This window comes from Pogonomyrmex barbatus, unplaced genomic scaffold (genome assembly GCF_055798465.1).
Source record: "Pogonomyrmex barbatus isolate J1 unplaced genomic scaffold, ASM5579846v1 scaffold17, whole genome shotgun sequence".
Lineage (NCBI taxonomy): Eukaryota > Metazoa > Arthropoda > Insecta > Hymenoptera > Formicidae > Pogonomyrmex > Pogonomyrmex barbatus.
Window position 1 is genome coordinate 417209 of NW_028297113.1, and position 27474 is coordinate 444682.

Here is a 27474-nt window from a genome sequence, read left to right on the forward strand (position 1 = left end):
TATTTCGAGAAGCGATACCCTGGAATCTTTTTACAAAAGCGGAGAAATCTAGAGCGTGCTGGGTAACCGCCAATCATCAAGGTCTGCAGTGGAGCGACGGCCATGATGATTAGACGACGTCGCCTACAGATTTTCGAAACTCGTGATTCGAAGCGGCATGTGCGACTGATCGCGAGACGCGCCTAGACGAGTCAAAGATTTGGAGAAGAAGAAGTGGTTGGAGGAGATTCTCGGTGACATCGCGGACTACGACATAATCGTCGAAACTATCAACGTAGATTTCGAGGATATAGGGCTGAACACCCTGGACGACGCTCACGCCTTCCACTGCGAGCGTCACGCGAAGAATTGCGCCATGGAGAACGTATGAAAGTTGTACGACTGATGGTCGAAATGAGGAATGTATCACCGAATTGTAATAATCGCGTTAATGATTTATATCATGTTATATTATATCATATCATACCATGTCATACCATGCCATACCATGCCATACCATACCATACCATACCATACCACACCATGCCATGCCATGCCATATCATATCATCATATCATATCATATATCATATTATATATCAGATTGTTTTAAACTATTAATTATATTATTCGTATCAAAATATTAAATAGTATCGAGTTAATATTGAAAAATATAAATACTATATGATATTCTATCGTATCACTTACATAAATGCGTGCGGAAGTACAAATAAAAAAACATTTTTTTTAATATCTTTCTCATTTTATTTCATCTCAATCTTACATCCCAAAGAATAGAGCAACGAGTTCGCAATCGATAATATTATGATTGAAAGCATCGCTATCGCGTATGACTGTCGCTCTCGAGACGTTCTCCGTATCCTTAGCGGTGGACGCGCTATATCCTTGAAGCGCGCCAATTTCGCGTCGATCTTTTCTAATATCTTCAGTCAACGAGATAACGAGTTGACGCAATGCTCGAGCTCGAACATGTTATTCACCGTTTTCTTCGACATAACCAAGCGAGCCGCAGATGTTTCCAGGCGTAATATCGTCAGGTTGTTGATTCTTCCGAAATGCACGGTCATATTTCCGATATGCAACAGAGCCGCAAATGATGGTTCTCCGTTGGCTCTGCAGATACTTCGAGAGAACGTGTTGTTGCTCGAGAAGCTCCCTCCACGTATCGGGGGACATTGAGATCTCCTTGCCATGACTATCTCCCAGAATAATGTTCACGCACGAGGAACGTTCAAGAGTGACGCATAAAAGAAAATATGTTATTGCTTTTCAAAAAAAGCAATTTCAAAAGCAATTTCAGTAGCGCCACGATCATAAAGCTTAGTTAAACTGATTAAATGCTCAGAATCGAGCGTTCATTTTTAACTGAAGCAAGTGAACATTAACGAAGATTTAAGGTAGTTGTGGAATATCATAAATGTGCTAAACTGAGTTCAACGAATTAAATTTCGGTTAACTCGAGTTGTGGAATCGGGCCTTAAAGGTTAGATATTAATTTTTTGTAATTTATATCTTATTATTCTTATTTTTTATTTTTATTTTTTCTTTTTCTTATTTTAATTATATCTTATTATTCTTATTTTACTTGGATCAATTATTTGTATCTGATTCTTTTCTTTATTCTAATAAAAATTCATTTTGGTGTTTGTTTACGCAGTACTGCAAGCAGAGCATCCAAAACAGGATCTTTCGAGATAGATGCGCAGATGAGATATATCCATGATGGAAGGAATACATGGTGTGTTTGCCAAACTACGCCTACTTTCGCTTTGAGCCGTCTATAATAGGAAAATATTATCAACTGTGAAAAGTAAAAGCGGTTTAGCGTTGGCAAATTAATATGCTGGATTTCCTTGTTCTCGTACTTTCTTAAAGCGTCACAGTTTCTTTTTCTATCTGTTCTGTGGGGTGACATCTGTTTGACCACGTTCCGATTGACTACTAGCCACTCACAGGGACCAGCGTCTAGAATTTTTCCACTGTTCAAGCGCTGTAAGTGGCTGTGAGTGTACCCGTTTCTGTGTGTACACATATGTGTGTACACATATCCGATTAAGTTAAGTTGCGAAAAGGAAATAGAAAATTTATTACTCCGTTTTGCACGTGGACAACAGTGGCAAGTGTTACTTTTGTTCGCGAGATTCGGAAAATTTGTGTAATATTATAAAATGTTGTAGTATTGTATAATGCAAAAATAAACAAAAATTATAGAAACGCTGTATGCATTGTATATAAATCTTATTTGTTCGCTTTTATATTCTTGTATTTTGTATTTTATACCTTCATGTTTCAATAGTGTTGATACTTTTATAAATATTGCATAAATGTTTGCTATTTTTTTGTAATGCAAATTTCTTTTATTCTTTATCGCAGCAAAATGGCCAAAGAATACATTTGAAAAAATCCAAAATAATGTGAAAAATTCTAAAATACTCTATTTAGATACTTATCGGAGTCATGCTTTTTTAGAAAAAAAAATTGTTTAAAATGAAAAAAAGTTTATTGTAATTTTTATAATTATTACATATAATATTTTAAGATTTATTATTATTATTTACATGCAAAGTATCAAAATATTTATGTGTTATATTTATTATGTAATCTGTAATCTTTTTTCTCATATCATAAAGATTCGAAGTTCGAAAGAATAATTATTCAGCTAAAAATCTTCCCAATATTAATTATATATTATTGTATATTGGTTATCAATATTGTCATTATTTATTTAATTTTTTATTCAATATTTAAAACAAAAATCATAAAGGTTAGAAAGAGTTTTAAATTACAATTATAAAGTATGTGAAACAAGGAAAGAAGATTCAGCATACCAACTTCTCAACGCGAAATATATACGTTTCATAGTTGATAGCTCTTGCTTATTATAAGTAAGTTTTTGATTAAGCAGAAACAAAAAAAGCCTGAATTACTACGGTCTTGAATTTTTTAATGAAACATCTCGACATCTTTGTTAGATTATGGGTTTGAAACACTTCTTCGTTATATGGCAGTCAACAGCTAAACAAAAAAAGTCAAACTATCACCGTTTGGAATATACCTACAAGCAGTCAATAGCATTAATAGCGTTAATAGCATTCGGGGAGCTCGCTATTAGAACCGTGGCAAAAAAACTTAAGCAGTAAACAAATTAGTCAATAACAGTCAAGAACATAAGGCAGTAATATAAGCAGTAGCAAATCCAGGGTGGGACCCGTTTGGTCACGTTGCAATTGATCACCAGTCACTCATAGCATTTGAACAGAGGAAAATCTTTAGGCATCGGCCGCTATGAGTGGCTGTGATCAATCGCAACGTAGTCAAACGGGACGCTCTCGCAAATCTATAACGTTGATTTCCTTATTACTTGTTATGTTCGAAAAAAACTACCCGAGTGACTCTATGTATCATTTTATTTTTGTTGTTCATCGAATGTTAAACAGAGATACACGGAGTTACTCAGGTGGTGTTTCCGCATGTACCTTTTAAATCTTAGGATGTTTACGACAAATGATCAGATCTCTGATCGGACAAAGCAGTGGCACTCAACTAATAGACTTTTTAAATTTCCCTAGACTAATCCGGATCAGTGATCTCTGTCTCAACATTGATCGGATCAATCATCGTGGATCAACAAAGCATAAAAGCATTTTTTGAAAGGTAATTCTCTCTTTACTTTTTTTTATATAAAATATTAAATAATTTTACGAAATATAAAATAAAGTTCGTAATAAATTTGAATTTATATATTATAATATTTTTTGTATTAAACACTTCTTTCTATGAAAATAATCCATTTTAAAGCTTGAAGTTATATCGAAAAAGTGCAAAGTTGCGCAAAGTTAATAAAAAAATATTTCATTAAAAAATTTTTTATTTAAAAAGTCGCGCAAAGTTAATAAAAAAATCTTATTAAAAAATTGTTAAATAAAAAATTTTTTACGACTTTTCGACTCCCCTACGCCGGCTCCGCGTATCCTGCTCCACAAAGTCACAGATTGCATTCCCAACTTCAATGAATATAATATTCCTTTCTCCCAATTTGTAAACGCGTGCTGCCAGGCTCTTGACACCATATCCCCGCACTACGAAAAGTTACTAACGAAAATGCTAATTGCGAAATTGCGTGGGCTTATAGTCGTTCAGCATGAGTCATGTGAAACAATCACGCAACTAGGAAATCTTTTGAATTGCTCTTTCGGCTCACCTAGAACCAATGCCCAATACCGCAGTGATTTAACTTCTATGTATTTTAAATATAATGAGAACATACTAGATTATATAAGTCAGGTAAAGATCTACGAGCCGCTATATTAGACGGTGAGAGACGCTGGACCACGCTATCACTTGAGATCGACGAACTAACAGCACGTTCATTTTGCGAGGGCCTGCCATTAAAATTCCGCCTCCAACTTAAGTCCGAACACTATTATAATCCTTTCGATGCGTTTACGGCCGTCATGACCTTGGCCAAACGAAGTAGACCGCACGAAAGGTAATCCGACGGAAAAATAGATTTAGACATTAACAGACAATCATCCTCCGATATAGCAGGACGTAATAATACGAGGACTAAACGAGATGCATGGATGTACGATAGATATACACCTCCGCGACAGCAACATGCCTTCCCGCGAGATTCTGCTTATAAATACGAACTCCACGCGGACCGCGAATATGACTACGGCGGAAAACCGCCCCAGAATCGCGACGATTATGCAAATTCAAAGAAATAGTGCCGATACTGCAAGAATGCAGGCCATGAAATAAAGGAATGTCACAATATAACAATAATAGGAACAGGGAAGCGGGAAACATGCGAGATCCGCCACGCACCGCGGACGCAGCGCGCGCGGATCTCCCCGACACACGCGTCCGGTAAACCCGATCGAAATAATGAGCGACGACGAGAAATCCGAATCACTAACCCTAAACTCTTGCGACCACCCCCACGCGCTGACGGGCTTACACGTGAAACTGAATTCATAATCGATACGGGCGCCGCACCCAACCTAATTAAGGAATAAGGAATAAGGAACGTAATTTGCGCTCCGGGACCCCAGTCGATAGAAATAATATAATTTATCTTAGCGGCATCACGGAGGGACAAATAAAAACTTTCGGGTCATCTACTATTTCTTACTTAGGATATTTGATAATTTTTTATGTAGTGCCTAATGGCTTTCCTATTGCTCAAGAAGGAATTCTAGGTTCCGATTTCCTCAAGCATGCGATGATAATAAATCTTACACAGCAATATCTCGAGTGAGGAATCCATATCCCGTTCGCGCAGCGCGAATCGCTAATAATACCCGCGCGATCTCGCGCGACATTTTACGTCAAAATCCGTGGTACGTGGCGGATCTCACATGTTTCCCGCTTCCCTGTTCCTATTATTGTTATATTGTCTCTTGTGACATTCCTCTATTTCATGGCCTGCATTCTTGCAGTATCGGCATTATTTCTTTGAATTTGCATAATCGTCGCGATTCTGCGGCGGTTTTCAAATACGGAAGCCTCTGTTGGATATATCCCGCGAGTCTATATTGGCGACGGTTTATACCTCGGTGAAGCGATCGTAACAAATCGTAACGATAAGGCGATCGTAACAAATCGTAATGGTAACACCTATACATGCGTCGTAAACTCAGGCGACATCGATAAAGAAATTCCACTACTTGTAGTCGAACTTCTATAAATCGAATAGATCTTTCGCGCTTGTCCTAGAGACAAAACAAATTCGAATACCGAAAACGATTATCGGATAGGTGCGGATAGGGAGCAATGACCGCGCACATGCTATTCAAGGGCTCCTCTGCCTGGAGCATTTGAACATCGCTGAAGCGGAACATGTTTCGAGCCTGATAAATAAATACGACGACCTTTTTCATCTATCCGGCGATAACCTGGGCTGCACGAACGCAACTGCGCATAGAATAGTTACTGTAGATAACGTGTCAATCTACACTAAGCAATATCGATTCCCGCAGATCCATAGAGAGGAAATAACTAAACAAATTAACAAATTTTTAGCTAATGACGTCATTAGCCCTTCAGAGTCTCCATACAACTCTCTTCTATGGATCGTGCCCAAGAAGTCCGACTCCAAGGGCAATAAACGATGGAGGATGATGATAGATTATCGCGCGCTGAACGAGAAACCGTCGGAGACCTGCCTACCCCCTACCCAATATTACGGAAATATTGGACCAGTTAGGGAGCGCTAAATACTTCAGCGTGTTCGATTTAGTATCCGCATTTCACCAAATTCCCATGCACGAAACGAACGCACCGAAAACAGCTTTCACCACTCTATATGGTCATTACCAGTTTAATCGCGTGCCGTTCGGGCTTAAGAACGCTCCTGCCACCTTCCAGCGCTTTATGGACCAAGTTTTATCTGGCCTACAAAGCGTAGAAGTCTTCGTTTATTTGAACGATATTGTCCTTTACGCGAGTTCATTTAGAGAGCATGCGATTAAGTTCGGAAAATTAGCTGAGAGATTACACAAAGCGAACTTGCGCTTACAACTCGATAAGTGCGAATTTCTTCGTAAAGAAGTGAATTATTTGGGCCACGCCATCGACGAACACGGAGTAAAATCTGACCCTGAAAAGATTGCGACGGTAGAAAACTTTCCGAGGCCGCGCGACGCAAAAGCCATAAAACAGTTTCTAAACTTAGCGGGCTATTATCGCAGATTTATATTTAACTTTTCGAAAACAGCCCGTCCCTTGACAGCCTTATAAAAAAAAAATACCCCTTTCGAATGATCAGAAATACAAGAGCAGGCATTCGGCTAACTCAAGACTTCTATACTCGAAATCAATTCTCCAACACTCCAACTTCGCTAAACTCTTTATAGTAACTACAAATGCATCAAAATGTACAATCGGAGGCATACTTAGCCAAAGTACAATCGGTAAAGATCGGTTGCGTATACGTCGCGATTGAATTCAGCAGAACAGAATTATTCGACCATTGAGAAGGACTATTGGCAATTGTTCATAGCGTCAATCATTTCAGGCCTTATTTATATGGTCAAAAATTCCAATTAATAACGGATCACAGACCTCTCATATAGTTACACTCAATTAAAGACCCAACGTCGCATCTTGTAAGATGGCATCTTAAATTGGTCGAATATGAATATGAAGTTACATATAAAATCGGCGCAAGCAACGTCAACGCTGACGCATTATCGAAAAATCCAGTGCCGTTAGAAACTTTCCCTATCACAAAAACGTAGGTAGATCCCGAATTCCAATCCGGAAAGGAAGAAGAAAATTCCTCGGGCCGATCCTGCTCGCCTGAACCTTTGACCGATCCCCATATTCCACTAACGATAACATCCCCTGTAGAACTAAGAGAGGAATTGTCACATGAATACGATCAAGATATTCACAGCAACAATGGTGGCGACGATAATGATGACGACAACGATAATGGTAATGACAACGACGATAACGACTTAGAATCATTTGACCCGACTCACGTGCCGTACGACCTTACTAATGTTAGAGAACCAATCTTCAGACAAATTAGTGACAATTTTTTAACACGAAAAAATAATCTAATAATATTCGTGAAGGAACGAGGCACTCCCTACGATCAAGGGACCCGGATGTTAAGGATGTTCTGGTTATACAGCAGACAAAAGTTATTTAAATTTGAAATTTATGAAATTCTATATTTTTGTAAGTTAAGATACGCACTATATGTGTTTGTATCGTGTAAACTTAAATAATAGTAGTTAATATGATATTTGGCACTACAATTGAATATATTTGTATATTTTGCAATTTTTATAATCGGCAAAAAATTTTTGGACGTGAATTTTATCTGTAATCAACTGTAAGAAACGAAAAATCATGGCGCATATTAGTAACATTTAATGTATATTAAATATCGAATGATACTTAAAAACACATAAAGTACGTAAACAAATGCCACTGACATAATATTTGTCTTTTTAGCACTTTATACAAGTCAAAATAAAATGCTTAATATCAGTAATAAATGTGGCAACATCGCACTATACTCTAGATTGGCCCCCTTGCGGTCTCGTAGTTGAATGCGAGTTAGGTTAAGTACTACAGAATAGTGAAATGTGATATAATAAAATCGACTGTGAAAAATGCCGAAATGCAAGGGAAGGCGCTGGAAAGGCAAATTAGTAAGTGAAGCGGTGTATCAACAAAGGCTAAAACAAAGTCAAAACTGTAAGATCATAAATGAAAAAAAAATCAGTGCAAACTCGAAACTCGATTCAAAACAACAAAATGAATCGCAACCGGACTATGCGGAAGGCCGCATAGTTGAATTTTCCGTTCTCGCTGAACAATTGTGATGCGTGTCATGCAGGGAAATTCTTTCTTTACAATATATAGAAAAAAATGCGCAAAAGCTTGGGCTCAATTTTGTTGATTAGATGCCATAAATGTCTACTCATGAATTCAGTTGCCACGGGTAACAACATAGCTAGGCAAATCGACACTTGTCTCGTTTTGATAAATAAAGCAGTAATCAGTCAGTTCACATAAATGCGTTTGCCATATTCAAAAAAGTTTTTTAAATATTCTATATATTTTATTATGGCTCAGTGGATTCTCCTGATTCTCTCTTCAATATAAACATAAACTCCATTCTATTTTTAATTGTATTTCAAAGTGTTCTTCACAGTGGATTAAGACATACGCACCTCAATAAACTCTTGTCTTGTTTAAATATTCCAACTATCGATTTCAAGAGATATGAACAAGAAGTTGGACAGGCGACAGAGAGCATTGCGAAGGAAAGCTGTCAGAACGCAGCAGAGTTGGAACGGCAACTCACATTAGAGAATATAGACATTGAAATATAACAGACATTAAAATATAACAGACATTGAATATAAACATTGAACAGTTATTGTAATTATATAATACTTAATAACTTATATAATATTTAATATATAGTTATATAATTTTATAACTATATTTTCATTATAAATCTCATTCTTACATTTTCTTTCCTTTTAAAAAGGGAAAATGAATACTTTTTGATTATAATAAATAATAAATAAGTAAATAAATATAAATAAATATAAATAGATAAGTAATAATAAATAAATAATCAATTGTAAAATAATCAATAATTCTTTTATGAAGTACATGGATACTATATTAAAAATCATAAAAGGTCAATTGCGAAAATTCTTGATTGACTCAACTGGCTCGAAAAACATTAATTTATACACAAAAAAGCAATATAGTAAATAATACACAAAAAACAATATACCAAATAATATATAAGATTATAAAAAATATATTATAAATATATTATATATAAGAACATATATGCATAAAAGATATATATATATATATATATATATATATATATATCATAAGATATATATATATCATAAGATAAATTAAGATTTGTTAACATATTGACGAAATGATAGTATTAAATATTTTTGTTCATGTTTATTTAATAAACTTCTATAATTTGTTGATATTTCATACATAAAAATATAAACATTATGAAAAAAGGGATTTCTAATTTTCTTGTACTGAATTAAAAATTTGCGCATCGTAGTGGGTCCGAAAAATTATTAGCACACTCCTGGAAGCTAATTTCTCATACTGTTGACATTGTTGTCACACGTTTTGATCAGTTGAAATATGGTTATAATTTTCGGAATTGTGTGTTGCTTTATCATTAATATCTCGATAACGGGTTGGTGAATCGATATGAATTTTTTTAGAAACATTGCTTAGTATTTTATTTACTCATAAAGTTTCAGAATATTGGCAATGTTACTTTTTTATAATTTCGTTGATATAAGTGGAAATATCCTGTTATTCCATAAGAACTCATGCAAAATTAAAAGTTAAATAATTCGTGAACCAGTTAGAGAATCGACTTCAGGTTTTAGATATGTGTTCAGGTAATAAATAGAAACAATTTATTAAATTTTCAAGGTATTGTCAATGTTAGAATGTTATTAGCGCCAGTACATCCTTAAGAGAAAATGCAGAATTGTTACCCCAATTCAAATGTGCCCCTTTGGGTCGTGCTAGAGTAATTTATAGAAACAAAACCCGATCATTGCCCTAACTATCAAAGAGCGCGCATCAGAAAGCATCGAAAAAGTGACCATAAAGGAAGCTCTCAGTTCACTAGCCGATGTTATCGGAGAATTTAGATTGCGAGAGATAAATATATGTAAGGAGAACGCCGATAACGTTTCGTGAAACACTCTCCAGAATATAATATATAAAATGCTTAGTGACTACTCCATAGAACTCTTTGTCTACCATAATGTAATTTCTATTTCTTCGGAGAGCGAAAGAAACGAGAATACTCATGAAAATGAAGAAAATCATGCGTCAGTAATAGGCGGACTCAAAGGCGTAACAAAAACTTGTAACCGCATTAAAGCGTTACATCTGGCCAAACATGAAACTGTCGCGAATGTCAACTGAAAAAACTAGTTAGGATTAAAACTAAGCAGCCGATGGTACTCATGGACACTTCGGATGACATTCGACAAAATATCAATGGATATAATGGGTCTGCTACCAATGGATATATGGGTCACGCGTATTAGGTGTACAAAAAAGTTCTGAGCTTTAGATTTCATACAACCGAAATAACAATTTAAATTTTATATATCTTCCCGCCTTTTGCGGGTTTAAAGCGTTGACATTTGGCCTTCTAAAATGTCATACGGTTTGGCGTTTGATGCACATAACCTCAAAAATCAGTAGTGTTCACGATGGCAATAACAAAAGAACATATTCAATTTTCCATCCATTTCGCGTTTCATTTGAAGAAAAATGCTGCTGAAGCCACTGCAATGATTTGTGCTGCATATAGAGAGAACGCTGTAAGTCATACTACATGTAAAAGATGGTATCAAAAATTTCGCCAAGGAGATTTCAGTCTTGAAGATGAACCGCGTGCTGGACGCCCTCAAAAGATTGAAACGGACGAATTGCAAGCACTGCTGGATATAAACTCTGCGCAAATTGAAAAGGAGCTTGCAGAACAGCTTGGCGTTACGCAGCAAACCATTTCCGTACGTTTACATACGATGGGAAAGGTTCAGAAGGAAGGCAGATGGGTTCCGCATGAATTGTCCGAAGACAACAAAAATTGCCGACGTGACACTGCACTCACTTTGCTTTCAAAGTTCCGGAAAAAAGATTTTCTGCACAAAATCATTACAAGCGATGAAAAGTGAATTCTTTATGATAAACGTAGAAAATCATGGGTTGACCCTGGTCAACCTTCGATATCGACGCCAAAGCCCAATATCCATGCCAAGAAGGTTTTGCTCTGTATCTAGTGGGATTGGAAAGGTGTGTTGTATTACGAGTTGTTACAACCGGGTGAAACAATCACGGCAGACCGCTACCAACAACAATTGACCAATTTGAGCGATGCATTAGAAGAAAAGAGGCCATTTACTGGCCAAGGACGTCGTAAAGTGATCTTGCTTCATGACAATGCTCGACCACATGTTGCGAAAGCGACTCAGGACCATATCTTTGCGTTAGGCTGGGAACTTCTCCCGCACGCAGCGTATAGCCCAGAAATGGCGCCTTCCGATTACTACCTATTCCGGTCGCTGCAGCATCATTGGCTGATACACATTTCGTGAGATTTGAAGAGATACGAAAATGCATTGATGACTTTATCGCTTCGAAGCCGGTGAGCTTCTATCGTCAAGGAATTCGCAAGCTGGAAAGATGGCAAAAGGTCGTTGATGCAGGAGAATATTTCGCTGATTAATATTTTTTTGTTTGTTTTTGAATAAAAATTGAATTTTACAAAAAAAGCTCAGAACTTTTTTGTACACCTAATACTAGCAATTCAAGATCTTTTGACCAAATTTTAGCAATACCGTTCAAATGGATGAGGTCCAATTGGACACATTGTTGATTGGTCGATTAAATAAAAAAATTTTTGAGTAGGTGACTCATTAGAAAATTCCTAGACATCGGCTGATGTGAGTGATGTGTCCGATTGAAAATGTGCGCATCTGGAACGCTCCCGTTCAAACAGACGACTGCTGCCGATATCGCCGAAGAGTTTACAAATGAATTTATATGTACATTCGGTGCATCGAAAGCGTTATTCACCGACCAGGACACGAATTTTGTAAACAGCTTTATGCGAGTGGTAGCGCAAAAATTCCGAATTTCTCAATTAAAACGATGGCATATCGTCCACAGTTGAACGGTTCCGTGGAGAGATCGCATCACGTGCTCTGGGAGTACCTCAAATCGTTTGTCGACAAAAACCACAATTGGGATCACTACCTGAAACTTGCATGCTTCTCGTATAATATAAGCGAGGGCACTCAATACATTCCATACGAACTAGTATTCGGGAAAATTGCACGATTATCTTCAAGCGACCCTGATATCGAAATGAGTCAAAATGAATTATGCGAACTACCTGGCCGATCTTTTTAACAGAATAAGAGAAATTGCAAGAAATTGCTCGCGAAAATTTAATCAAGACAAAGGAAAGGTCGAAACGCTATTATGATAAGAAACTTAACCCGCAAAATTTTAAGATAGGCGACAAGGTATACTTGTTGAAAGAACCGCGTAAGAAGACGACCAATATGTCAGGCCGTATGAAATTTTAGAGTTAGTAGGTGAAAGCAATATAAGATTAACGATAAGTACCGGTAAATCTAAGTTAGTACATAAGGATAAGATTCAGCAAGGGGGAAGAGGAACCCTTACTAGCGCCACGGTAGAAATATAACACTAGCCTAAGTTTTGAAAGACTGTTCAGTCCAACAAAGGACACACTAGAGACAATATGTTTTTCGCTCGAGTACTCGCGATGCTAGCAATACCGGTGATAGCGTACGGACTCATAGGATATGATTTGCAATGGCGAAAAGTTAAACATTACACTTTCACTCTTAATAATTGGCACCTGTGATGTGGAGGACATTGAACCCTGCCAAGAGGAGGTGTATGTGCAGTTATTACAGTTATCCGACTACAAATACTAATAAAATTAGTGTAGTGCAGTGTAAAGTGACAATTGATCGGACGATTTATTATTGTGGCATGCATTCGCATGTCTCCATCGCCCACAACGGAAGGAGTATATACATGAGCTGGGCGCTGATGTATGTCGAAGGGTACACGAAAGCGGAACGATAACCATTTCTTCTACTATCATCGACTGGATCTCTCGAAACACTAACTGGCGAAGCGTTACGCTCGCTGGATGCATCACCGCGGACGGTCGGTGCAGCGACGTCCCATATACCGACGGGTACAGTTCTTGGGATAACGTTGTTGTTCAAGTATCTATCAAGCTTATGCTTGGAACTTTCGAAGCGTCAGTAAAGCGATCTACAAGAGAGATTATCCTGCCCTCTGGCACCATTGTGCTATATCTGGCACTATATACTATGATACCGACGGATCCGAAATATACTGGTCGGTAACTACGGTAGATAACTGTCATTTCGACACTATGATATTCTTTACAAAGATGCAGCTAATAAACTTTCGCCTTAGGATAACCAAAATTCACCCGTAATATACACAGTAACTACACGAGAAATGATCTTCGCACTAATCAAAATAGATGAAGTTAATCTTTGCGGCTACAAACTCCTCCGAATGGAACATCTCAAGTTGTTCATCTTAGAAACACAGCAAGGACGCACCTTCGCAACGTAGTCTCGTATTTCAGTTGACAATTTAGATATCTTTTCTTACGTCAACTCTAAATTCATTTATGTATATATTTATATATTTACTACGAGAAGCACGTCAAAATACAACTGAACTCTCTACCGTGATATAATGGAACAGAAATGCGCACTAGAAAGACAGATCCTCCAAAACGCTCTCTCTCTCTTTCTCTCTCTCTCTCTCTCTCTCTCTCTCTCTCTCTCTCTCTCTCTCTAGCATTGCTCTCGACGAAATGGCTTTTAAAATCATAAAGACACCTGGATACACAGCAGTCACCTCCAGAAAAGTGATACATCTCATCAAATGCGTAGCAACAGACTGCAAGATTCGTCATACCGAGAAGTGCTATAACGAACTATCAATAACCTATCGCAACGCCTCGTACTTCTTTTTGCCACGTTCCCACATCCTATTGAGAAAAGGCACCGAGACTACAATGGAATTGCTTTCCACTATGTACAAAATACAAAATACGTGATTCCAAATTACGAATAGACCCATCGAAGCTCTAGCTCCCCTCCGATGCTACAACCGCTCACTCAGCCAAAGTGGAAATATATAAGTCCAGACTCATTAGCAACAAGCGGAATTTATACAACAGAAGATTTAAATCGCCTGGAGAACCACATCATGTTCCCTGTGGAGAAACCATCCACACTTAACATCCTCGCCAGGGGAGAGATAGGCCAAGTAATTCCACGCAAAAGCGTGTCGATGATAACCTTGCTAGACGAGGAAGCCCTCGAACGAATTGCAGAAAGCGCAGGCCAACGACTGTGGCAGGGATTTGTAATGTTTGTATCTCTACAAGTGCCTTGCCATTTTCATAATAGGCCGATTAATCAAGCTAATCATTGACACAATTATCTACGCCTTGCACTCTATGTACGATTGGAGCATGCATTTGCTCGCGGCCATCTGGACGTCAATAACGAACTTATTACTGTACCTGAGCCGGTTAGCATGGATGGAGAACCGAGCAGCGGGCATATCAAGTCCAACAACAACGACCCAACTGCACCAGAGGAACTCCCGATAAAACACGAGTCATCTCGAATGTTTAATCCTTCGACGGACAGGAAAATCAACAAAGAATATACTTATAGAAACTTAAGACATTACTTAGATGAAAATACCGCTTAGAACTTTTCTTTTCTTTCATATAACATATGAACACAGATTTAAGATAATGATAGTAATAATACATAGGTTAGCTAATAAATAAGATCCTATTCGCAAATTCAGCATAATAGTAATAAGTTTATTCTGTAGACAAAATGTTGGAATAGCAAGTTCCAACATTTTTTGGGGGGCAGAGGGGGGGATGTCACGTCCGTAGTCGGTACGGAAGAAATTTTTTCTTTCAATACCTACTTATGTCAAGCAGCGCGCTCTATGTTACCAGGCGTCGAGAATAGGGCACTTCGGGCCCCCACCGATATCTCTTCGTGCGGGGACACCATCCCTTCCAGTTAGTCTTAGAATTCGCGTCGAACCAAACGAATCTAAAACTCGATCCTCAGCCGTAGTCCAAATTCTTTTCCTAAGTGTCTCTATCTAGCTTTAAGTTTTGATTTCGAATTAATAACTCGAATTCCTCCAAGTGTCTCTATCTAGCTTCAAGTTCAATCTCGAGTAAATAAATTAGATTAATAGAAAGTCACTAGTATTAGTTAGTTTTCATTAAGCCCTGTGTAACGACAATTAAATCTCGAACATTAAACATTATTAGAGTGTAATAGATTGTTGATTCTTTGACTATAGCTCCCCTAAATATTCGAAAATTCCGCGTTCGCGAGTACGCGCTAAGATTTAGACTGCATTCCACGCTACACTTCGTAGCAACGGAGTCACAACCCGCGGGCCAATCGCCTTGTCTTCTTATTCCGGGCTCGACCAACTAGGTGGAGGATTTCACAGGAAGCTGGGAAAAAACCAAGGTAAGGAATTCTCCTAAATTCTAAAGCCGCGTTCTGATATTGCCGCGATGTGACAACGCGCAATTCGCATTGAACCGTGCCGTATTAGAGACACTACAATAAGACACAGACCACGATTCTGATTCACCAATCAGAGACTGGCCACAACTCTGATCCGCCATGTTTTGGCTAAATCCTACAAGAGAGAAAGAAATATATACCATCTCACTCTAGTAATAACCGCAATTAGTGATTTCCTGCATTTAATTGGAGCACATTTCTAGATTTAAAAGAATACATCAATCGAACGCAAGATTTCACTAACTACGGTTGTTACTAAACCGGTTTAACATCGCCGTGTAAACGTAGTAAATAACGTGTTTTAATAGCGATATTTTTTACTTTGCTTGTGTATTTATTTAAGTGTATTGTGCATATCTATTAAACACGTGGAAAATGTGATAATATATTATTAAATAATAAAGATGCTAAAATTGCAAAATATAGTCATAAATTAATTAATTGTGATAAATTAATATAAAAAATGGGTGAATGTTCATTTTTTTACTTAAATTTTATTTTATATAGTAATAAAGTTTATTTATAATAATAATATGTATAATAATCCTTTCGAAAAAAAGGTATGATATCAATACTTGCTCTCTCGAAATTTCCTTGAAGTTTATTGTTGACGCTTTTCCGCGATGGGTTCTCTCGCTGCGCTAACTTTGTAAATAGCTGCCGTTGTTTGATTTCACAAAGGATCGTTTTGACAATTGTGTATCAAAAAGTTAAAAATAATATTATAGTGTAACAGTAGTATAATAGTATTATATTAATTTTTGCTCTTGTGTTGAAAAAGATAAATAGCGAAAAAAAATAAATAAAAAAGATAAATAAAAAATAAATAAATAGTAATAAATTTAAAATCGTTAAAATTAAAGCAAATATATTAATAAATACAATATATAATATGTAATAATACAATAAATATATTAATAAATTGGTAATATAATTATGTAAAGTAAAGTTTTGTAAATATACACATTTTATTATCTTTAAAACGCTTATGTTTTTAAATTATAATATTTAAGATTAATATAATTAATATATTTAAAATTAAGTGGGAATAGTCAAAAGATGGCAGACCAATCAAAAGTTGTCTTTTTGTGACCAGTCTCTGGGGGTCAATCATGTAACTTTTCCCCTAGGACGGAAATGTGAAAAGTGAAAAGTTTCACGTGAATTTACAATCATGTACGATTTTACGGGATCATGTAACTCTCTCAAACGTGAAAATGTGAAATGTGTATTTTTCACGTGAACTTTTTCGCCATGTACCTTGGTGACGGAAAGGCGGAATTAATCTAGGGAATTAATAAATATGTTTCGGACTTAGAGAAGATTAGGATTGCGTTAGGATTAAGTGTATGTATACAATTGGTTATTAAAAGATATATATAATACTGTATCAATAAAATAATTTTCATTAGCTATAAAATCATGAAACTATGTTTCATGATTTCGCTTTCCGCACATCCAAGTTACATACATAATCGCTGTGAAAAGTTTCACGTGAAATGTCAAGGTGTGAAAAATAAAGAGTAAAAAGTGAAAAATGAAAAGTGAAAAATTTCACGTAAAGTTACATGATTGACCCTCTGATTATAGTCTGTAGCTAGGAGTAGATGAGCGCGCCATCCGTGGACTATCGTTGCACCTACTTTCCGAGGACCAGCGTCAAAGATCGAACGCATCTCAGTTTCTGCATATACATTGCTCGTATGTAAAAGATTTTAATACAATTATTATTGCAATTATCATTTACACAGATGTCTATACTAAACGGATGGCACCCGATTGCCCACGTTGCCGATTGGCCAATTTAAAATAAAATTATTTGATTGGTTGATTCAGTAGAAAATCTCCAGGCATCGGTCGCTGTAAGTGACTGTGTCCAATTGCAACGTGGTCAAACGGGACGCTCCCATACTAAACTAGATTGCTAACTAGGACTTTGGACTTGCGTCACATGCGATTTCCGGTTGTATGCGAGAACATGGCGGATCCTATATATATATATGACGTGTATTTGTTGAATTTTACAGCATCAGTGTGTGTATGGTCATTAAATTGCTATAAAAATGCCAGCATCTTGTTGCAAAAAATGTCGTAATAAAAAAAAGATGGTATTTAAGTAAGTTTTACATTTATAATAAATGTTTCATGAAACATAAATAGTGATTAATGCAATTTTGTAGATTATAGTGAAAACGAAATTTTTAATATTTTAGATTTCCACTTAAAAAAGAAGACTATTTGAAAAAATGGCTTCAAAATATTGGAATTTTTCCTTTCAACAAAAGACAACCATACGCAGATTCTAAAAAGAGGTATATAAAATAAAGTTGTTAATAGAGTAACAAAGGTATATAAAATAAAGTTGTTAATAGAGTCAGAAGAAAATTTTATTAAATATAAATGTATTTACATTAGGTACTAGATGTTTCGACAAATTAGAAATTGGAATAGATACTCCACACTGTGTTCAATTAAAAACTGCGATATGTAGGCAATAAGAATGTTTTCATACTCGAATAAATTGAATAAAGATATTACTCCAATTAATTAACGTCATTGATTGATCAAACTCATTTTATTTTATAACAATTAACTTTTAAATTTTTGTAATAATTTTTATTTTTATTTTTTTATATTTTATTTCTTTCTTATTTTCCTTTTTATTGAACTACATTTTTTTATGTTCTGCAAACTCTTTTATATTCTCTTCATGAAACAATTGTTTATAGTTTTTTATGTTTTTTTTTTATATTATAAACATATATATATATATAATGTTAGCGTGATATATAATTTTAATATATATTGTTGTAGCCAGGCCTACAACCAATAATAAAAGTAGTCCGCATGGCAACAAAATTAGGTTGCACGAACCTCGAAAAGTCTTTCGAAAGATTACACAAATGTGTGATCGCCGAAATCGCGACCAGTCTTTCGAAAGACCGAAGAAATGCATCGCGAGAACATTGCGAAAAAGCTGATCAGCAAATTCCTAAATTTGATGATCAAATCGGGCGTGATATTGATTGATCAATATCACGCAACCGATCGACGCAAACGATCAGAATGCTGACCAGGCATCAATCAAACTATATAACCGGCTACACAAGGCGGAATAGTCAGAGTCGGGAATCAATCAAACATTACGTGTCGTTCGGAATCGTTACTATAATCGCGCAAGATATTACACGAGCACAGCGAAGTTCACGCGAGCCGTACTATCAACGTCTCAGGTGACATACTCGGTCGACGGCCGCCAGAGTAACGCGATACGCGCCCGCCGACGTTTAACCGTGTGTGAAAGAAATAATATAAGCAATCCAAGAAATTGTGCAGTTGTTAAATAAATCAAGTATCCTAAAGAAAGTGTGTTAGTGATTTCAAGATTTCCTTCCATTCATTCGATCCTGCTCGGAGTCCCAACTCCTTAGGCTTAACGGACCCGACTATCTCTAAAAATTAACGTTGTAGCCCATCCGCGGTACAACAATATTAAGTTTAATGTATATTTTTTAAATATTATTTATCACAGTTAAATGGGCTTTTTGATTACTCAATAATTAAAATAAATATTATTATTGTAATTTACACAATTTATTTGAGTGAAACAATAATTATTATAAAATTTTGTTGAATATCACACGCAATATCTATTTTAAATATGTGACGGCAGCAGCCATTTTCTCGCAAACCCTATCGGATGCAAGCCATGCTACCTTGATAATGACATGTTAGCATCTAGTTTAGTATAGACATCTGTGTTTACATATAATAATTATATTTTAATTATAATTATTTTATACATCTATATTATTATTCTCATATTATTCAGTACACACAAACTATAAAAGTAATATTTCAAACATTTACCAAATAATTGACATAAAAAAATTTTAGTGATTATACGTTAATGTTTGAAATATTACTTTTATAGTTTGTGTTTACTGGAATAAAAATAGGAGAATAATAATACAAATGTATAGTATAACAATTATAATTAAAATATAATTATTATATTGTATTTTGATTAAAATATAATTCTTATATTGTATGTAAATGATAACTGCATGAATAATTGTATTGAAGTCTTTTACGTGTGGGCAATGTATATGCAAAAACTGAGATACGTTCGGTCTTTGACGCTGGTCCTCGAAAAGTGGGTGCAACGACAATCCATGGATGGCGCGCTCATCTATTCCTAACTATACCGAAAAAGAACCTCATTTATGCTCCTCATTGTACATGCCCGCGCATATGTCAAAAAGAATATGCAAATCAACAGATTACTACTTGAACGTGCTACTAATCCATAGAAACTAAAATTATTTCGTTTAGAGGATTTCGTTGGTACCAACATTATCCTCTCGGGAAATTGTCGTCTAACTTTTTGTTTTTTGTATAATTTTCGATTTTCGGTATGTGAATTTCGGTCTTTGAATTTATATTTCTTTTTATTATTTCTAATTTTTTATCATCGCTTTTAGACGATGAAGAATCTATTAATTCTCGGGGTGGCACCCGTTTGACCACGTCCCGATTGATTACTAGCTACTCATAGCGCTTGAACAGTGGAAAAATTTTAGGCACCAGTCCTTGTGAGTAGTTGTGGTCAAACGGGACGCTCCCAATTCTCGCACTATAAATGCTATAATAGTTTTTTAATAATAGTTTTCTTCGATCTTGCTCCATTTTGCTGTTTGGTTAGGTTTAACGCTGTACTCACTATCGTTGTTTATGGTTCGCATTCGATAGCACTATTTTAACTCCGTGAACACAGTCGGTAGCGTTAGCGTTGATGGCACGGTAGCGAGCTCCCCAAATGCAGACCCGGAGAGCACAGATATTTAGAAAGAGACATGAGAGCGTCCCGTTTGAACATGTTGCGATTGACCACAGCCACTCACAGCGACCGGTGCCTAGAAGTTTCCCTCCATTTAAACGCTATGAGTGGATGATGGCTAATTTTAAAGTAAAACGATCAAAGATCCTAGAGACACTGCCGAACTGCGCACACAAGAGACCTGTTCTTTTTGGCTGAACTGGTTGTACTAGGATGCGTTCCTTTATTCACTCCGAGTGCTCATGACGTAATGAAAGTGTACTGCGACTATCCGTTTCATTTTAGTTTGTGCGCTTTCTAAGGGTACTGTCACATGCGGCGTAACTTGCGTAAGGGTGAATTCCCACTGAGTGCGTCACGCGTTGCGTCATCCGTCGCGTCACGAATTGATCAATCAAAACATCCCATTTTATTATATCATTTGCCGCGCGACTCTTTGCACATCGATTAGTGTCGGTCCACAATAAGTATTTAATCTTTAAGCCGTAAGAAATTGACCAATCATAGTCGATTATTCTTTTCATATTTGATTATAATTGGTCAATTTCTTACTTCTTAAAGCTTAAATCACCTATTGTGGACCGACACTTAGATTGCTTAACATTCTAGAGACAAGGATTCCCAACAAAAGGAAGAAAATAGATTCCAAATTACGCACGTTTATAATTCTACAAACACAAATTAAAGAAATAACACTTGAATTAAAATAATATATATTTGTATATGTAAATATATATATACATATATATATATATATATATATATATATATGTGTGTGTATGATATCAATAATGATATCAAATCTTTTATATAAATTTTACACATTACAATGCCAAGTTATAGTCCTATAAATATTAAGCTATAAGTCCACCTTAGTTAAGTTATATATTTCAATCATATAAAAGATTTGATAAACCACTGTTTAAAAAAAATAAAATTCAAGTAGAAGTATCTTTAATTTAAAAATAATAAAAACCAAATTATATAATAATAAAAATTAAAATAATAAAAACCAAATTATGTATTAGGTATACAAAAAAGTTTTGAGCTTTTTTTTGTAAAATTCAATCTTTATTCAAAAACAAACAAAAAAATATTAATCAGCGAAATATTCCCCGTTTGCATCAATGACCTTTTACCATATTTCGGGTAGCTTGCGAATTCCTTGACGATAGAAGCTCACCGGCTTCGAAGCGATAAAGTCATCAATGTATTTTCGTATCTCTTCAAATCTGACAAAATGTGTATCAGCCAAATGATGCTGCAGCGACCGGAATAGGTAGTAATCGGAAGGCGCTATGTCTGGGCTATACGCCGCGTGCGGGAGAAGTTCCCAGCCTAACGCAAAGATATGATCCTCAGTCGCTTTCGCAACATGTGGTCGAGCATTGTCATGAAGCAAGATCACTTTACGACGTCCTTGGCCAGTAAATGGTCTCTTTTCTTCTAATGCATCGCTCAAATTGGTCAATTGTTGTTGGTAGCGGTCTGCCGTGATTGTTTCACCCGGTTGTAACAACTCGTAATACAACACACCTTTCCAATCCTACTAGATACAGAGCAAAACCTTCTTGGCGTGGATATTGGGCTTTGGCGTCGATGTCGAAGGTTGACCAGGGTCAACCCATGATTTTCTACGTTTAGGATATCATAAAGAATCCACTTTTCAACGCCTGTAATGATTTTGTGCAGAAAATCTTTTTTTCGGAACTTTGAAAGCAAAGTGAGTGCAGTGTCACGTCGACGATTTTTGTCTTCGGACAATTCATGCGGAACCCATCTGCCTTCCTTCTGAACCTTTCCCATCGTATGTAAACGTACGGAAATGGTTTGCTGCGTAACGCTAAGCTGTTCTGCAAGCTGCTTTTCAGTTTGCGCAGAGTTTATATCCAGCAGTGCTTGCAATTCGTCCATTTCAATCTTTTGAGGACGTCCAGCACGCAGTGCTCATCTTGAAGACTGAAATCTCCTTGGCGAAATTTTTGATACCATCTTTTACATGTAGTATGACTTACAGCGTTCTCTCCATATGCAGCACAAATCATTGCAGTGGCTTTAGCAGTATTTTTCTTCAAATGAAACGCGGAGTGGATGGAAAATCAAATATGCTCTTTTGTTATTGCCATCGTGATTTTTGAGGTTATGTGCATCAAATGCCAAACCGTATGACATTTTAGAAGGCCAAATGTCAACGCTTTAAAACCGCAAAAGGGCGGGAAGATATATAAAATTTAAATTGTTATTTCTGTTGTATGAAATCTAAAGCTCAGAAAAAAGCTTTTTGTACACCTAATATTTTTTTTGTCGATTATATTTTATGTCGAATGTTATAAAAAAGGTACGCTCAAAGTAGATAGTTTATGATGTGACAAAGATAAGAAAATAATTAAAAGGAGAATATAAAGTTTTATTTTATAAAGAGTTATAAAAGGTTTTTAAATGAACTAAATTGTTATTTGAATAAAATTTGTATATCTATTTGTATATCTAGTATTTGTACATCTAGTATTTACTAGTTAAGATATAAAAATTATAATGCATTAAATCTAAATATTTATACATTATATTTTTCTAAATATTTATACATTATGTTTTAAATCTGTGAGAATTTAATATCTTTAAATGTGTAATTCGCATAAAATATTTAGTTAATAATTTACAATATGAATATATAGATAATAATGAAAAAACCTTATAGATAGGAATAAATTATAAAGATGGACATAGATATAGATGTATACTTATAGATATATACTTAGTATAGACAAATATTAATATATGATGTTTTTAAAATTATTTAAAAAGGTATATAATATCAAGAGTTGCACAATCATAGCATCTGAATATTTATAGCTTTGATTACTAGAGATAAAATGACACTATTTATATTGCTTCTTATTAGAACTTACCTGTAACATAATAGACACAAACATGAGTCACTCAGAAACAAACTGTCAAATTCACCGCGAAACTCAACATCGTTGACCATTAATCAAACACGCGGAAAAAGAGCAAGCATACTATCTCGCTCACTCTTTCGTTTTCTACTTTCTTACTCTCGTTATGCGTATATCTGCAAAGACTGCGGAATCTTGAATTCGATAGAAACCTTTTATTAATAATCAGTCAATCTGAATCATAGATAAGGAGCAGAGACTGTAATTAAAGATATATTTCCCAATTTTTCACAAAACATATTATCTAATGATCAGCTGAATAAGATTAATAATGATAAATATGCGCTTATCAAAAGAGATATATTAGTAGTAATTTAAAAACATTTATAAGTGGATTATGACTGCAAGTAATTGTACGAGAAGAATACTCGACCAATTACTTAGCATAATTTATAATTCAAAGCACAACATATTATGAAATATATGTTTATATAGATATAAAAATCGGTACGAACGATCAATATAACGAAAATGTAATATTTGCATTTCTTTCTAAATTAGAGAAAGAGAGAAGAAAGATGAAACAAATAAAAAGAATTAATATGTTTATTATGTTTATATAAATATTTTCTCTTTTACTTCTACACGTTATTTCACGTTCAATTATATCATTTTTATACACATATACCTTTAATTGTAAATGTAATTCTACTATCTTACTTACGATACAAGAAATTAATTTTATTTGCACATTACAAATTTATAAATGCGCGGAAAACTATTACAATAAATCTTCAAACTCACAATAATAGTTGTAATTTTACATATAACTTTTTATAAAATGTAAAATAGAAGAATTATTACGCAATCATAATTAAATATAATGATTTAATTATTGATTTAATTAATTATTTAATTATGATTGCGTAGTAATTCTTCTATTATACATTTTAAAAAGAAGTTATGTATAAAATTACAATTATCATTGCAGATAATTTGGAGACCCATGTATACCCATTTTACGCGCATTTTTGTAATGTGCAAATAAATTTCTTGTACTAAGATTGTAGGATTACATTTACAATTAAATGTAAGTATATAGAAATAATCCGATATAATATAACGTGAAATAATATTTTTATGTATAGAAATAATAATACTTTTTATAATTACATTAGTCAAATTTTAAATTTAAAACACAATATTTATTTCAAAAATATTTATTTTGATTTTCATATTTTTATTTACTAATAACTTTTTATTGTTATTGAATATAATCTTCTTTATTTTTTAATACATTTCGCGAATTCATTACTTTTTAAATAATTTTTAATATCGGCTGCTTGAGATAGCTGTAAGACATTCAAATGTCCAAATCCGCAAGATAGTTGTAATTTTACACGTAATTTTTTTTTAAATATATAATAAAAAAATTATTACGCAATAATTAAATAATTAATAATCATATTTAAATAATTATCAATTAAATAAATAAATAATCATTGAATAATCAACAATAATTAATCAGAACGAGAGAGAAAGAAAGAAAAGCGCGACGTATAGAGACACCGCGGTCTCTCACTCGCACTAGCGTCGATTGTGTGAGACAGCAAAGAGATACCGAAATCGGTATCACGTCCGATTATGCTTTCTCTTTCGATCGTGCGTCTCGTGTTAAGGATGCAACATCGAATTGCCCCTACTATTTTTTCTCTCAGCTCTGCAATCTCCTTCGCGTTCCGCGGAGACATGGACGTACGCGCTTCATGTGTATGTGTAGCAGCCGCGCGCCGAGCGCATAGACACCATTCCCGCCGGTGCGTGTACATTGGCGCCTCCGTACAGAAATTACAACCGTAGATGAAAACCGGGCGACGACGATGACGTTTCTTAAAGTAAAAATTTCCAAATCGAACCTTACGTAGCAATATCTCCGCTCGTAGGGCACGTAGCAGAAAAATAACAATATTTTATTATGCAAATCGAAACTATTGATCAACCCTATTTAGAACTTGAGTTTAACCGTTATTGAGATCCGATAATTTCGGATGCTCGTACCTCGCCGATTCGCGTGAAGTTGCACGCCAGTGTTCTCGGTTGACTTGATACCCAAGACTACCGTGTCTCCTGATAATATAAAAACTATAAAATAAATCTTTGTTCTGTTCTTTTTTATTCAGTAATTCCAGAATAGTATGTATGTCCATATTCGCTTAAACATGAATTTAAAATATTTAGATGCTCGAGATAATGTCAGGGTAAAAACAAGAGTCAACGACAGTTGAGTGGAGGAGATTATGCACACACATCGACAAAACATGTCCGTGAGCTGTCGAAGCCTCGGCCAGTCAAATAGTAAATAAAACGTCATAATCTATCTCTTTCTCTCACGCTGCGTTTTCACCGAACAACTAGTTGGCTGACTTGATGATTCTAGTGTCGAGTCAATTACATTTTATCACATTTGCAACATTCATATATAGTATTTGATATATCCAAATAAAAAAAATAATTATATAATAAGATAATAATTATATTTTTAATTAAGAAGTAATAAAATATAAAAATTTATAATCTTCGTTGAATTAAGAGCAGTCGAATACTAATCTAGGAAAATATTTTTCTTTATAACAGATGTTAAAACAAATAGACGAAACAAATTATCTCTATAAATCTACTACTGTAAATCGACTACTGTAAATCTTTGTATTAAAATCAGTATTGAAAAGAAAAAAGAGAATTGTTCTAAATAAGAAAATTGATTTATTTAAACATTTATTTTTTATATCGCCAAATAAAACATATGCTAATTTTCCTAAAAGAACAAAAATCTCCACTTATATGCTATGAATATTGTTGCTAATAATATGCAATAAGCAAGTATGTAACTATTTTTTTATTGTTTCTTCAATGGAAAAGTATTATTTTACAATTGTAAACAAATTGTGAACAAAATATAATGTCCATGAAAAATATTGTGTTTATGACAAGATTATACTTGTCACAAAGACAATTATGTAAAAAACAAAATATAATAAAATATATAAAACAAAGTATTATAAGTAATAAGAAAATAAAAAATAAAAAGTAAAAAATATGAAAATAAAAATATATTATAAAAAATATAATAAAAAATTTTTTATTCTTTATTATTATTTTTTAATAAGCATATGAATTATATTATTTATTTTCGTATTGTTGAGTTATTTTTGAAAGGAATACACAAACACCAGTTTGATACTTTAACAGAAAATAAAAGAAAAGTATTTATTTATTAATCACAATATTGACGCCACAAAACATCTAGCTACTTGTTTTCATAACAGACCACGAGAGAGTGAGAAAAGGAGCATCTAGCGAGAACGTCCAAAAACAAAAAAAATACTTGTGTTGGCGCACAAATTCAAATATCCCTTTAACATATATGATACTTGTATATGACTGCTGTAAATGTGTGTAGTAAAATGTATGTGACTCGACATCAGAATCGTTGAGGAAATGGGCTAGCAGCTCAGTAACAACGAAAACGCAATGTGAGAGAAAGATACAGATTATATGTGGTTTTTATATCTGAGGCTGGTCGAAATTCCGCTCACAGATATACTTTGTCGATGTGTACATCATTAATTGCACTCGATTTCCAAATGATTTTCTCATTAAATTTCCCGATTTTATAACGAGAGATCATAATTTTGTAATGTAATGGCAATGTCATAATAATTCTAAAAAAATGTAAAATTATCATATACAATAAAAATGTATAATTATTATATAACTTCTTTTAATGATTTTTTTTAAATATAAACCTGTTATATTAAAGAGTATAATTTCTCGTCAAATTCTTATATTTAGACATTTACATATATTTTCTTATGTGAAAATTTTAACTTTTTTTAGACTTATTAAACAATTTTAAGTATTCATCTTATTCTAATTATTTAATGTAAATAAGATGATATAATTATAATTATAATATAATCATAATTCTTTTAATGAAATGATTGATAATCCACTTACGGAAG

The 27474-nt window shown here is 34.5% G+C and overlaps 1 long non-coding RNA gene and 1 pseudogene across 1 annotated transcript; both read left to right on the top strand.

Moving 5' to 3' along the window:
- The first annotated feature begins 4793 nt into the window (after nucleotides 1-4793).
- Nucleotides 4794-9332, top strand: LOC148937044 (uncharacterized; annotated as a pseudogene).
- Nucleotides 9333-16674: 7342 nt separating this feature from the next.
- On the top strand, nucleotides 16675-18308 carry LOC148937045 (uncharacterized). The gene is made up of 2 exons (XR_016138702.1): nucleotides 16675-17831; nucleotides 17929-18308. It is a non-coding gene; the product is annotated as an uncharacterized LOC148937045 (long non-coding RNA).
- The last annotated feature ends 9166 nt before the right edge of the window (nucleotides 18309-27474 follow it).